A 16,263-nucleotide genomic window follows, 5' to 3' on the forward strand; every position below is an offset into this window, starting at 1 on the left:
AAGCTGGGTGGCAGCACACCTAGTTAAGCACACATGTTACAAAGCGCAAGGACCCACGTTCAAGCCACCGGCCCCCCACCTGCAGGAGGAAAGCTTTGCAAGTGGTGAAGCAGGGCTGCAGGTGTCTCTCTGTCTCTTTCCCTCTCTATCACCCACGTCCCTCTTGATTTATGGCTGTCCCTATCCAATAAAAAAAGATTAAAAAAAATTTTTTTAAAAAGGAAAGAAAAGAGTAGTACATCTATTTTAGGTTTATTCCAAAGGGCCCATATATACCTAACTGAGTTAGCACAACCTCTGATAACAGTGCCCAGCACACAATAGTTGCAGTATTTTTCAGTAGCTTTCAATAAGCCCTTAATTTCTATTTCCATGAAGACTGTTATGATAATTTTAGCAATTGATTATCTTTCCTGAACTCTCTCTCCTGTGTAAAGGATGCTTATACACATTTTACATGCATTCTCAATTAATTATATTAGGAATTCCATCATATAATTATAACAGGAATGCTATGAGGAAGAATGCACTAATACCTCCATCTTAATGAAGAGAAAATTGACACTCAGAGAAAACTTGCCCATTCTTATTCCATTCATAACTCTTCTATTCTTTGCCAACCTGGGGCCAGTTGGTTTCTTGCTTTATCACTGCAATCTCCTGATGACCTCTCTCTCTTTTTTATGTATATTTATTTATTATGAGATAAAGACAGAGAGAAGTTGAGAGACAGAGGCTGAACAACATACTCTCATCCATCTGAAGAAGATGGGTCTTGATATTGGGGCAGCCTGGAATGTCCCTACTCATGACCACAGAATGTGAACTCAGATCTACAGGGATGCAGAGGTCACATATGCTCCTACGCTGAATATGGGACCCAGATCACATCAAATCAGTGGGGTTTACAGTCAACAATATTTATACACCTTTCCCAAATTTGGGAGCTACTCTCTTCCCTGATTCAGCTTTCTGGTCCTTTATCCTGCCATGACATCATCTCCCCAGACAATAATTTGGATTTTTTTTTTAAATTGTCATCGGTGTTATCACTAGGGTACACAAATCCACCATCCCTGGCAACTATTTTTTTCCCTTTTTTTTATTTGATAGGCTAGATGGAAATTGAGAGCAATAGGGAAGATAGAGATGGGGTGGGGGGGCAGAGAGATGGAGAGTTGACAGTTCCCGGCAGCATTGCTTTACCACTCATGAAACTTCCCCAGTGCAGGAACAGACCAGGGGCTTCGACCTGGATCCTTGTGCATAGTGATGTGTAACACAACCAGATGCACCACCACCCAGCCCCTGACTTCTGTTGATATCTGCAGTATTCTTCCCTTACTGCCAACTTTGATCAGTACTAGTCTCATGACTATGCGAACACTGCCTCAGGACCTTTGCACATTTTCCCTTCAATTTTTCTCAGCTCTTCAAGTTGAGATTAGTTTCAACAACAATCAACAGAAAACTCTAAATAACAGTGGGTTACATTATTAGAAACCTTTTCATCTTACATAACATTCCTATAAATGCTGGTGACTCTATGGTGTTAAGATCCTGATTCCTTTCATCTTGTAACTTTGCTTTGTGTGGTCTTCCTTCAAATACTTGTTGGGCTGTTCTCTGTCTCTGAGTCTGACAAGGGAGGAGACACAAGGAATGAATGTGAAGCATCAGTAGAGGTCCAACAATCTCTAGGACTGAAGGCACTTTATTGGATTTTGCTACAGTTTATATAGAGCAAGATTGTGACAAAGAGACATGAAATGACCTTTAATCATAACAATACCTTTTTTAGTTAAACCTTATAAGTAACTTATGCTTATGATCAACCTTTGTTGTCTCTGCTCTCAAAGGCCTTTCCCAGAACAGGTAGAAATCTGTGGCTTGCCTCCAGACGGCCAGTAAAGTTCATTCTCTCTGATGTTTGCCTTCAGAGAGGGTCATCTGTTTGTAGAATGCAGTCATTGAGAACAGAGCCAGCTTAGGTCAACAGCACTAAAGGGCTATGTTTTACCCACAAATACTAGTTAGTATCACCCGTCTGCCGGGCTAGCTTCGCGGGCAGGAGAGAGAGACGACCAGGGACTCATGGCTGAGTGGTACGTAGTTCAGTCTTTACTCATGTGTAACACAGCGCAATCTAAGCTATCTCTAATCACAATCCTGTCCTTATATATCCTGAGGCAGAAGTGTCAGGTCTGAAGAGGATGTACGTAGGATAGGGGGTGGGGAGAAGGAAAAAGCGTGAAAAACAGTGAGGATTAAACCAATGCCCTGGAGGCAGGGCGGTGCTTAGATAACAGTGGTTATGTAAATAGAATACAGTGTTAAGCAGGGGGGATTAAACCAATGAAACAGAAGGGGTCTTAGAAGCTGAATTTAGAAGCAGACCAACACCCGTCCATATTCTTGGTAAGAAGTTGAAGTGACAGACACGTGTTTGTTCAGCCCAGAATACCTCTCCACAAAGGAAGAAGAGGGAAGAAAAAACAAAACACAATTTTATTATAGGATAAGTATTAAACCAGAATGTAATTTACATCACTGGAAATTTACAGAAAAGATGTTGAAAAGAGTTATAGAAATCTCAACCCTTGGCATAACCAAGAGGATATAGGCCTTTACATGTAAACTTAGGAGAAATAATAGCTGCTCAGAGGATTCGAGTGTAGTAATCATACAAGGTGTGCCCTAAATTCACTGGTTTTTCCTTCTTTCATTTCCACCTTACATAATCTACTAAACTTTTTCAGGTAAAGGTAGGTAAACTAGCTCCCTTGGATAGTGATCCTGTTTTTCAGTGTGCACTATCATGGTTCAGACCTGGTCTGAACATTAGGGGAAGCTTCAGTGCTGTGATGTCTTTCCTTCCCTCTCTTTATTCCTTTCCCTTCCTTCCTTTCTTTCTTTCTTCCTTCCTTCATTTCTTTCTTCCTTTCTTTCTCCCTTCCTTTCTTTTTTCTTTCTTATTGTCTTTATTTATTTATTGGACAGACACAGCCAGAAATTGAGAGGGAATGGGGTGATAGAGAGGGAGAGAGACAGAGAGACCCCTGCAGCACTACTTCACCACTCGTGAACCTTTCCCCCTGTAGGTGGGGACCAGCGGCTTGAACCTGGGTCCTTATGCACTATAACATGTGCCCTCAACCAGGTACACCACCACCTGGCCCCTTTCTCTGTCTCTTTCTATCTGAGAAAGTCAGCCCAGAGCAATGATGCTCTGGTAACAATAACAGAATTCTACAGGTGGGAATTACATGTAACTGCACTGAAAAACACCCAGAGTGGGAAAGCAGAAAATTGGTAATGAGGAACAAATCTGAGTGAAAAGAATAAATACTGAGAATAGACAGACTAGGAAATGCCGCTGTTCTAAAATATTCATGTCTTCATAGCTTAAGGTGTTCATATAATAAAATGACCATATTTAGGTAACATTTGATGAGAATTCCTTTTCATTACTAGAGCCTCAAGGGATTTTTGATAGTACTCATTAACATTGCACAGAATAAGAAAACAAAAATAGAGCATGGCTACACCATGAGTAGAATGAGAACATTTACATTGTGTTATCAATGCACAGAATTAGTCTATTTTGTCTTAATAATTCATGTTTTACTTTTATAAGCTCTAGAAATGATAATCATTATAGGAGCTAATAAACTCTACTTGTAGTAACAATAACTCAATTGAATGCTGGAATAAAATCTATTGATGTTGTCAAGTTTGAGGGGAACATACATGAAAGAAAGTAATATCTATTTCCTTTCTTTTCCTTTCCTTTTATTTTTTCTCTTTTTCTTTTCTTTTTTTTTTTCTTTTCTCTTCTCTTGCTTCCAGGGTTATCACTGGGGCTCAGTGCCAGCACTACAAACCCACTGCTCCTTGCAACTACTTTTTCTATTTTTATTGCATAAGATAAATGTATAGGGGGATGGAGAGAGAGGGGAGAGAGAGAGAGAGAGAAAGGAAAGATAGAGAGAGAGAAGGGAGAGATAGAGAGAGAGAGAGAGACTTAAAGACCTGCTTCACTGCTTGTGCGTTTGTGAAGCAAACCCCCTGCAGGTGGTGAGCCAGGGGCTTGAACCAGGATCCTAGTGTGGGTCCTTGCACTTTGTACTATGTGATCTTAACCTGTCACACCATTGTTCAGCCCCCATGATAACTATTTTCTATCATATTTCTTTGAGATTTTTTTCTGGGTAAATTTCAAGGAGAAAATACAAAATTTTGTTTTCAGCTAAGCTTCCTGCAGATATCAGTCTATTCAGCTAAGTTAACTGAAGTAGGGAAAAAGTGTAAAACAAAGTTTCATTCAAATTAAGATATTACAGTTTGGGACCACAACACCAAGCTCTCTTACTCTCAAGTTACACTCCACGGTTTTAGGAGTAGTTTCATAGAAGTAGGTTCTATGAGAAAAGTAGGTTCATAGAGGCAAAAATTGCAAATGATATCATATACATACATACATACATACATACATACATACATACATACATACATACATACATACATATGGTTTGTCTGGACTTGTGCTCTAAGCAGGTAAGCAAAATCTGTCTGTACAGGACTGGTTATTATATTAGTTTCTAAGAAGAAAAGTCTCTTGCCTACCACCAGCTGGTTATCCTTGGATGTTATCAGAAATTTTCCTAAGTCAGGATGATTTTGGGGGGCTGAAAAAATAGCTTACACTGGTTCAGGTTCAGTGTTGACTGCCATGGCACAGGCCACTGGGGGACACTATGCTATCACTCATTTTCTCTCTCTCTCCCTTTTGACGTGAAAAAAAAAATCACCTGGACTATTGAAGCCTTGGTGACAATTAGCAAATGCAGAGTCAGGATTCATTCTTATCCCTGGTTTGACTTCAATACCTGAACAGTGGAACAACTGTATAATGGAAAACCAGGGGAATAATCATTATAGAATAATAACTTTATGGTGAAACCAAGTATAATAATCTAATAAGAAGTTATTTTAATATACATATTCTAAAGTTATAGCTTTTTTCTCCTTGCTATTTGGGATAAAGCTGAACAAATGGGTGTCCCTTAGGGACTGCTGAAAGCAAGACCAGTGTGGGGTTGGTACACATCAGCATTATATGTTATGGAGAAAAATAGTGCCTCATTGTTTACAGACCACTAGTTAATTCACCATCAACAAACCAGCATCTCAGCTTACTGTTGTGATGAGCTTCTTAATCTGGGCATGTAGAGGTGTCACATAAGGTACCATTTTCATTTTTCTACAAAAAGATGTTATTTTTCCCTCAAGTGAAATTCAGCAGATTTTCAAGATGATTGGCTAGAACTTTACAAGTATAGAGGTTTTTTTTTTTTTTTAAATCTTATGTATTTATTTATGTTGGATAGAGACAGAAGTTAAGGGGGGAGGAAGAGAGAGAGAGGCTTGTTGCACTGCTTTACCACTTATGAAGAATAACCCCCCCCACACACACAAACACACACAGGTGGGGACTGGGGCAAGTATAAAGTTTTAACAGAATTGAAATGAGCAAATATGGTTGAGAGAACCTTATTCCTATCCAGATTGTGCCATTTGATCCCAGGAACATATTTTGAAGTGAAGGTAGAAGGTGGAGATGGCTTCGTCGTATCTGGAAAACTTGAAAAAAAAAAAAAAAAACCCTGCCCTGTGAATTATATAATGTAAGTGAAAGTGAACCAGAAAACGAAGGCACATGAAATAAGGTCAAATATTTGGAAAAATCATGAGTCCTTATATGAAACAACAGTCTTGAGTTTAGAGAGCTGTACTGTAGGGTGATTAACTCTTTGCCTATATAAGAAAATAAATGTGACTTAATAAATAGGGACAAGGAGGCAGAATGCAAAGTTAAACATGGGCTGGGATGCTGTAAGGCATCAGAGCAAAGGACTCTGGGGAAGGAGGGACAGAAGAAAACTTGGAAGTGCATAATGAAATTATGCTCATGTGTCAGTGAGTGAACTGTAAAGCACTAACCCCCTCAATAAGAGAGTGAGAGAGGGGTAGCACAGTGGGTTAAGTGGGGAGCCAGGGGCTCGAACCCGGATCCTTATGCTGGTCCTTGCGCTTTGAGCCACATGCACTTAACCTGCAAAGGTTAAGTGGTCCCAGCGTAAGGATCCAGGTTCTAGCCCCCGGCTCCCCACCTGCAGGGGAGTCCCTTCACAGGTGTTGAAGCAGGTCTGTAGGTGTCTCTCTCTCCCCCTCTCTGTCTTGCCCTCCTCTCTCCATTTCTCTCTGTCCTATCCTATCCAGCGACGACGATATCAATAGCAACAATGATATCTACAACAGGAAAACAACAAGTGCAACAAAAGGGAATAAATAAATATTTAAAAAGAGAGTGAGAGAAAAAGAAGCAAAGCAAGAGAGAAAAAAGAGAAGAGGGAGTGAAAGGATAGGGAGGGAGGGAAAGGGAGGGAAAGAAAGGAAGAGAGATGAAGAAAGAAAAATCAGAATGGCAAAAGAGGAGTCGCAGGTAAGGGCAGCTAAGTGGAAAGGTGATTTTCAGTTGTCTATGAGGTGTGGTTTGCTGACTATAGTAGCATCAAACCGATTCATTTTCTTTCCAGTTAGAGTTAGTTGCTACAGTGTTTAAGAGTTTCTTATTTAATGGTGAATGTTTTAAAAAGTTAAAAATAAATAGTAGTATTTAAATTTACTTTTTCTCAAATGCCATCTCTTTTTTTTTTAAATATTTTATTAGGGGCTGGGCGGTAGTGCAGCAGGTTATACACACATGTTATGAAACACAAAGACCAGTGTAAGGATCCCGATTTGAGCCCCTGGCTCCCCATCTGCAAGGGGGTGGATTTGCAAGTGGTGAAGCAGGTCTGCAGGTTTCTTTTTCTCCCCTTCTCTGTCTTTCCCTACTCTCTCAGTTTCTTTTGGTCCTATCCAACAACAACAACTATAACAATAATATGGACCAAGGGACATGATGGGGTGCAGAAGGTGAAACGTCCTATATGTTTAGCGTTACTTCTTAGGGAGATGCAGTGGAAACCTAGACCTAATGGAAATGCATTCACAAGTGTTGGGCCAGGATGTAGAGAACAAAGAACTCTGACTCACTGTTTGAGGGAATGTAAACTGGTGTGGCCTCTATGAATATCAATAAGAAAGTTCCTTTAAAACAATAAAAATAGGGAGAAAATACAGACTTGTAATATCACATCTACAGTTTTAACTGAAGGATATGAAAATAGTAATCTGAATGGATGGATACACCCATTGTTGATAGCAGCATTGTATATAACAGTCAAAAGATAGACTCAGTGTAAATACCCTCTGACAAAATGACTGGATAAAGAAGTTGCAGTATATATACTTTTGTCATTGAAAAGATGAAATTGTGTGTGTGTTTGTATTGAAAATTGGTGGAAATCAAAGTCATTATGCTCAGTGAAATAAGAAAGTGAAAGATGATTATACAAGATGGTTTTACTTCTGTGTGTACTGAATAACCACAGCAAAAGAATTGGCAACAAACAAGCAAACAAGACTAATTGTCAGACTTGGTGAGAATGATCCTGGTTTTTGGAAGGGAAGGGGGAGGGGTAAGAGGTATCTTTTTCATAGTGAGAGACACTGAATTTTGGTGGTAGGTGTGGTGAGTTGTACACATACAGAGATATAAAACTATACTTCAAAACTTTACTATTAAACAATAATAGTTTTTGTTAAGAGTGCATATCTCATATTACATATTTTAACTAAAATAAAAATATATACCAGAGAAAAGTATAATGTGAAGGCAGGAAACTGACTCATGATCTGAAAGGATTCTGCATATTTAAGCCTGTAATATGAGTCAGAAAATCCTAGATTACATCTGATATGGAAACCAAAACATTTCATCTAATCTTTTTTTTTAAAAAAAAAAAACCTATGTGTCTTCTGTGTTGATGATTCAGATCTCAGAAATTTGTCTCTATTCCAGAAAATTTCAAAGCTCTATTCAGCCTAGTTAAGACATACGCAAATGTGCATAGATTTGTCAGTGAGCATGTATTTTCTTTTATTCTTCTAATTGAATTTTTTTCTTGACTTTGAATATATATATTCCTTTTATATAACATAATTTTAAAAGCTGCTTTCAGGAAAGGGTTTGATCCAGAGAAAGCTAACTTCTTTGATATTATTTTCATTTTTATGAGAGACTTTATAAAAATGGCATATGTTTAATAGCTAGAAAATCAGGTATTTTATTGTTGCCCTTTTTATTGTTGTTATAGTTATTATTATTATTAATGTCATCACTGTTGGATAGGACAGAGAGAAATGGACAGAGGAGGGGAGACGGGGAGAGAAAGACAGACACCTGCAGACCTGCTTCACCGCCTGTGAAGGGACTCCCCTGTAGGTGAGGAGTTGGGGACTTGAACCAGGGTCCTTATTCCAGTCTTTGCGCTTTGTGCCATGTGCGCTTAACCCGCTGCACTACCACCAGACTCCCGAAAATCAGGTATTTTAAATGTTAGGGTTTCCCACCACCAATGATATCTGTGAAATATACTATACAAAATTGTCCATGGTTAGTGTGTACATCCCCCTTAAAACTCTTGTTGAAAAAGGAATCTCCAAGGTACTAATTATAGTGGTGGAGCTTTGTGAGGTGGCTAGGGTAAACTGATTGGACCTTCATGAATGTGTTTAGTGTCCCTACAAGGGACATGAGAGTTTAATTCTCTAATTTCTTCCACATTTAATGACACAGTGACTATAGTCTACAACACAAATGAGAACCCTCCCTAAAACTCAGCTATTCTGGCACTCTGGTCTTAGACTTACAGTCTCTTGAACTATCTGTTTTTTGTTTTTTTTTAATAAAGTAACAGTTGCATAACAATTTAAGCTGATTTTTTAATGAAGGGGATGCTGTTTTAAAATATACGTATTTTTAAGGGGCTGGGTGGTGGTACAACCTGTTAAGCGCACATAATACTATGTGTTAAGGACCTGGGTTTAAGCCCCTGCTCTCCACCTGCAGTGGGGATGCTTCACCAATAGTGAAGCAGGTTGGCCAGTGTCTTTCTCTCTCCCTCTCTATCTCCTCCCCCCTCTGTTTCTCTCTGTTCTATCAATAACATAGGAAAAATTAAAAAAGAAAAGAAATGGCCACCAGGAGCAGTGGATATGTAGTGTAGGCACTGGGCCCCAGCAATAACCCTGGTGGCAAAATTAAAATAAAAGAATTGTTTTGTTTCAAGGGTACAATGTCACATCTCCTAATAATACACACTAGCCCACACACCCACCACCAATGTGATTTGCCTTTCTCTTCAGTGTAGGATCTGGGCCCCCCAACACTCTTAGTGACCCCTGGTCTGCAGACAGGGTCAAGAGTTTAAATATGTTTCACCTTATCTGTTCTCTACTTTGTTTCTAAATACCACATACAGGTGTAATAATTCTGTATTTATCTTTTTACATCTGGCTGACTTCCTTCCAGTGTTTCCTGTGCAGTAGCAAGATAAGATTTCATATATTCTTACAGTGGGTAGAAGTCTACATGTGTATGTACCACAATTCTCATCTGTTGTTGGGTACTTGGGTCATTTCCTATCTTGGCTATTATAAGTAGTATTGGATATTTTTCTAATTAGTGTTTTGTGTTCTTTGGATACACAACTAGAAAAGGAATTTCTGGATCAAATGGAAAATCATTTTTAAAATGTCTTCATGCTGCTTTATATTTTCTAATACAGTAAGTCTAGTTTACTCCACATTTACTATTTCTGACCTTTTTGATGGAGCCATCTTCACAGGTGCAGGATGATATTTCAGTGTTATCTTGATTTGCATTTCCCTAATGTATGGTTATGAATTCTTTTCACATACCTGTTGGTCATCTTTTTCTTTGGTGAAGTGTCTTCTCGGGTCTTCTCCCTATTTCCAACAGGCTTAAATACTTCCATTGTTGATTTTAGTGAGCTTTTTACCTAGCTTGGATACTGGCCTTTTATCTGACCTATGCTGTGTGAATATTTTTCTCCCCTTCGTTAGAAAATCTTTTTGTTTTTCTGAGAATTTCTTTCACTGTGCAAAGGCTTTTCAGTTCAATGCAACCTCAACTATTTGTTTCTGCTTTCCTTTTTTTTTTTTTTTTTTTGAGTGATTCTCCAAATATATCTCTAAGGGCTCTAATCACCATGGAGTGTTTAGCCTATATTATCTTCAATGCATTTTATAATTTTAGATTTTTACCTCTAAGTCTTTGATTTTGATTTAACTGTAGTACATGGTTTGAAATGGTGATCCATCTTTGTTTTGCAAATTTTTGCAACACCATTTGCTGACAATGCTTTCCATACTCCATCTTATACTCTCGGCTTATCTATCATCGATTTCATATCCACATATGCAAGGGTTTACTTCTGGGCTCTCAGTTTTATTTGGTTAATCTTTCTGTCTACTTTTGTTTCAATACCGTATAATTTTGATGCTATAGCTTTGTGTAGCATAGTTTGAAGTTACAAAATATGGTTCTTTCATTTTTATTCTTTTTCCTTAGGGTTGCTCTAGCAAATTGAGGCACTTTATGGTTCCAAACAAATTTCAGTAGCATTTATTCTGTTTCCTTGTAAAAGGTCATGGAAATATTTATGGATATTGTATTGAATCTTTGCACAGTTATATAAGGATCTGGGAAGGATTGTTAATTTAATAATAATTCTACAAGTCCACATGGGATCTCTTTCCATTTCCTTGTGTTTTCTGTTTCTTTTATCAGTGATTTTTTTAACTTTAGTGTACACATCTTTTATTTCCATTGATAAGTTTTTTCAGGGTAATATAGTTAACTCAAAATGGACTAAAGTGTTGAATGTTAGACCTGAAATGTAATGTATGTGGATGAGATTAGACAATCTGCTTCATGGGATTTGTTGTACTGGCAGGGGAAACTAAAGAATAAACAGTAGGGATGAGGTCAAACTAAAAATTCTCACTACAGTGATTCACCCCCTGTATAAATACATTTAAAAAATAGATCATTTATGATCCAGCAATTCCACATTGTTTATCTGAAAATAACTAAACAACATAAAATAAAAATATATGTATCCCATGTTTGTTGTGGTACTATTTATAATACTGTAGAAAAATCACTAAAATATTCTATTAAAATATGACTAGGTAAAATTCAGTTCTTTACCTGGATGTGCAAGAATGCAAGTTTTACTGTATCAAAGAATAGTTCTGAGAATTCAAAGCATATCCTTTTAAGATCACATATGAACAATTTTCATTAAGAGATGATAGTTTTGTAGTGGATCTTTCTAGCATACCTTGTCCTATTTTGCCATTACAAAGCATATGCTTGGTTCAAATGCAATACAGGTATAAAAGTAACTTATTGTTCAGTGAAAAGTTGTTAAAGCATGTGACATCAAGACAAAACAAGCAAAAAACAAATGCCATGTGATTTCACTCATATGCAGAATGTGAAGAAATACGGTAGAGAAACAAATAAAACCAATATAAGCTCTTGCGTTATGATTGTTGAACTGAGGTCTCCAGACTGTGTGGGTGTAGGTGGAATTAAAAGATGGAGGGCTTGCAGCAGACTGTAACAGAGAATTACTGGTACTTTGGTGATGGATGTGGTGTACATCTGTACTCATAAAATACATACACTGTGGGAGTCGGGCGTTAGCGCAGCAGGTTGAGTGCACGTGGTGCAAAGCGCAAGGACCAGCATAAGGATCCTGGTTTGAGCCCCCCCTCCCCACCTGCAGGGGAGTTGCTTCACATGGTGAAGCAGGTCTGCAGGTGTCTCTCTTTCTCTCCCCCTCTCTGTCTTCCCCTCCTCTTTCCATTTCTCTCTGTCCTATCTAACAACAACAACAATAACTACTACAACAACAAATAACAACAAGGGCAACAAAAGGTAAAATAAATTTAAAAAATAATAAAATAAAAAATACATACACTGTTATAAAAATGCTGCCTCGAAAAGAAAAGGAAAAAAAGCCCTGAGTTTCCATATCTGACAATGTTAGCAGTTTTCAGCCTATGCTTTGATGACCATGCCTCATATTCTATGCCTTTTCTAACAGGCAAACAGAAAAATATGTTCAATAGCATTTTTATTCATCCTGAAAACATCAGTTGGGTCTTATTTCACTGTGCAATGACTGCATTGTTTTTGAAGAAATTGAAATCCTGAAACTGATTCCAGATTATCTGAGTCTGCCAGCTGGCAGAATCATTATCAAGTAGGCAGCACTGATTAAATGCTCCATAAGAAAAGTATAGTGTGTTATACTGAAAGATCTCCATGTTGGGCATCATTTGCTCAAGGACTGTCTGAAAAGTTGCCCACTGGCAAAAGGCCACCTTGCTTTTCAGAACATAAAAGGTAACATCTTATGTAAGAATTTTAAAAACAAATAACGGTAGAAGTAATATGAGATCCAAAGACTCTGACACTACAATATTCAAGTTCTATTGTACTCATGGCCAGCTGTTTCACAAAGACGGGATAGATTTATTTTCTATCCTTTATTTTATTCATTTATTTATTTTTATTTTTAATATTTTTAAATTACAGAATTACATGTCGACAGGGTTTTGAATCCACACCATGTCCACCACTAGAGTTCTGAATCTTCACTCTCCCCACTGCAATCCACACAGTTCTCCTAAAGTTGTGGACATGGGCCAACCATCTTATCTACAACTATCTGTCCACATTTATACAAAGTTACCCCTTCTTTTCCTGATTCAATCCTCTTTCCCTCTAAACCACTCATGACATCAAAACTACCTCCATATGTCCCTATCCTTTTCCTTCTCTCTCTCCAGGTGCTGATGGAGCTGGAGTGCAGAGTCCCCTTATCTTCATCCTATCACTTCTTCCCCTCTGGGAGTATGGATCAAGGATGTTTGTGGGGAGCAGAAGGTAAGAATTGTGGCTTCTGTCCGCTGCTTCTCCACTGAGCATGGGCGTTGACAGGTCGATCCACGCCCCCAGCCTGTTTCTTTCCCTAGTGGACCAGAGCCCTGGAGATGTGAGGGTCCAGGACACACTGGTGAGATCATCTGCCCAGAGAAGTTGGGGTGGAGTCATGGTATCACCTGCAGCCTGGTATCTGGAAGGTGGCATGACCTAAGTTGAGACAAGATGGTTAATGAACAGGAACTAGAAAGTAGGATCAGAGCAGATGAGATTAGGGATTTTAGGGTAGAAGAAGGCTAGGGACACCATTTTAGGCATGCTCCTGGGGGCGTACAACTATAATAGTTTTGCTTGAGTTTGGTAACTAACCTGAGGTTGGATGAGAATGTTGTCTGAGACAGTGGTGTCAGAGTGGAGCACCAGATTTGAAGACTTGCGAAGCTGACTTCCCAGGCCGGTATCTGAGGTTACAGTCCACAGTAGGATTTCAATAGCAGCATAATGCAGGCTGGCAGCACCAGTAGCAATTTGGTTAAAATTGACAGGGTTGGTATGGCGGTAAGAAATCATAGAAAAGGAATTTCAAGAAGTATGGGCATATAGTATGGGTAGAGGTACCAGGACTAGGAGAAATGCAGGTCTTAAAGAGGATGTAAGGGGTTTCTTATAGTCTTAGAAAAAGTTAAAATATCAATAATTAATTATTATAGCCAGGTTAGTTGGGGGACTAAGTATCTGTGTTATTATACTTGACTTCACTATGATCTGAACGCTTCTAGTGGTATCCGAACCTCCTTGTATTTTAAAGACTTACAAGGTCAAAAGGTCTTTTTCTATTTGGCCTAAAGCTGTAATTGACTTAGATGTTTGCAGAGCTTTATTTTCTGATACATTTTTAGAGATCCATAAACAATTAATCCCCTTATCATAGTATGATCATTTTGCAAATCTAAGATAAATATTAGCAAGAGTAAGTATTTGTGCTTAGGGCTATAGTCTAGGCAGTTGGGGAACTTGAGATATTAAATCTGTCAATCTCTCCCACATGTCATATTGCTATTGATAAGACTAGAGTTTCACATCTTCCCAGCCACCGAAAGTCTGTCCCCTCCCCTCTGCCCCCTAAGTAACCACAAAAGTTTTCCCATTTTAAATATGGGTTGTGTTGTGTCTGGTTGTTTATTTTATGTGTTCAATTCTATAAATTCCACATGAGTGAAACCATCCTATAGTTTTCCTTTACCTCCTAGCTTATTTCACTAAGCAATGTTCTCAAGTTTCATCCATTTTATCCCAAAGGAAGTAAAATCATCTTTTTATTGCTGAGTAATATTCCACTGAGTATATGTCCCATAACTTTGTAACCAATCATGTGTGGAGGGACATTTTGGTTGCTTCCAAATTTTCGCTATTGTAGATAATGTGGCTATGAACATGGGGTTGCATATAACTCTTCGAATTAGTGATATGATCTCTTTTGGATAAATGCCTAGGAGTGGGATTGCTGGGTCATAAGGTATTTCCATTGGTATTTGCTTAAGGATTCTCCATACTGTTCTCCATAATGTACCATTTTGCATTCCCACAGCAGTGTATTAGAGTTCTTTTCTCTCCATGACCTTTCCAACATTTATCTTCTCCTGTTTTGTTGATGAAGACCATTCTTACATGTGTGAGGTGGTATCTCAGTGTGGTTTTAATTTGTATTTCTCTGGTGATGAGTGAATTAGAGCATTTCTGCATATGTCTGTGGGCCATGAGTATCTCTTCTTTGGAGACCTATCTATGCATGTCCTCTACCCACTTTTTTTTATTGGGTTGTTCTTTTTTTGTTGAGCTGGATGAGTTCTATATAGATGTTTGATATCAAGTATCTATCGCAAGTATGATATGCAAATATGTTCTCCCACTTGCTGGGTTTCCTTTTTATCTTTATGGAGTTTACTTTTGATGTATGGAAGCTTATTTATTTATTTATTTATTTATTTATTTATTTATTTTATTTAAGAAAGGATTAACAAAACCATAGGGTAGGAGGGGTACAATTCCATACAATTCCCACCACCCAATCTCCATTTCCCACCCCCTCCCCTGATAGCTTTCCTGCCCCGACCAGCAAGGCGGTGAACAGGGGCTAGGAACCTAAAAGACCTGGAATGACAGGGACAAGAGATACAAAAGAACAATAGCAAGTCAAGTTTCTGATTAAGCTGTAAAATTTTATTGTGTTCACAGGCATTATAAGGCTTTGGGGAAGGAGAGGGAATGCTGGAGGGGGAGGAGGGGAAGGAAACTTCAAAGCAAAATGTTCTTTGCAACAAACAATGGCCGAAACCATGTTTATTACCACAACTGTGTGTTGACTCACTTGATTACTGATAAATGGTTTACCTGAGGGGAAATGGCCTGCCCAGGGGGGAATTAACACTTATCTCCAGGGATTCCATTGTTTCAAAGCTTATCATCTATCAAGCAGAGAAATGGTTCCTGGCATCTCATCCCTTTGTTATAATTTAACTTGAGGCAGGAAATTGGGGGTGAGGAGCAGAGACTTTAACAGCAAGTTTGGTGGGCATAACCAGAGGGGAAAAGTATTGACTCGATTCCTCCCATGGGGTGAATGTAAAACCAATCTTCCCACATCTTATAAGGCTCTCGGTGTCTTTTTGGGGAGGGGAGGCAGAGCCATGGTTTCTAGGGAAACAATTTTTTGTTGTTGACACCAACCTCCATGCAAATCAGGTTTGCTTCACACGGGACTCAGAGGTGGACTATAGGGTCCTCCCCCTGCAGTGCCTTGCCTTGCACCCCTTACTGGTGTCCTTGCCCTGCCAAGGTTGGATGTCTCGATGCATAATTCTGAGTTTTATGCCATCTGAAAAGGAGGTCTGTCACCCTCAGGTTCAGCCAGGCCTCTATCAGCCAAATCAAGTCTGTGATAATGTATTTGCAAAGGTTTTGATGCCAAGGAGTCAATCTGCCGTTTTATAAAATCAGTAATCTTATTAAAAATAAAGGGTCTTAAGGTAATCATTAACAAAAGCCCCATAAGGGGCTCTGTAGTGACTCAAGACTATTTGTGGTGGAGTCTATAACCTGTTGTAATTTGTCAGAAAATTCATGGGAGGAATATATAGAGTGTCCTATCATGCCACCAGCAAGTCTAAGGGAAGCAGTCAGTGAATGTGATGTCCAGGGGAAGAAACACAGCACGTCTGGTCCTCTGGTGGTGAAATTTTTCTTCTTCATAGAGGGTCAGCTGTGGAACAAGCAAAACTAGGAGGCAAGGACCAGGTAGAGAAGAATTGACATGAAAATATAGGATGGTGTTG

Source organism: Erinaceus europaeus, chromosome 3 (genome assembly GCF_950295315.1).
Source record: "Erinaceus europaeus chromosome 3, mEriEur2.1, whole genome shotgun sequence".
Classification (NCBI taxonomy): Eukaryota; Metazoa; Chordata; class Mammalia; order Eulipotyphla; family Erinaceidae; genus Erinaceus; species Erinaceus europaeus.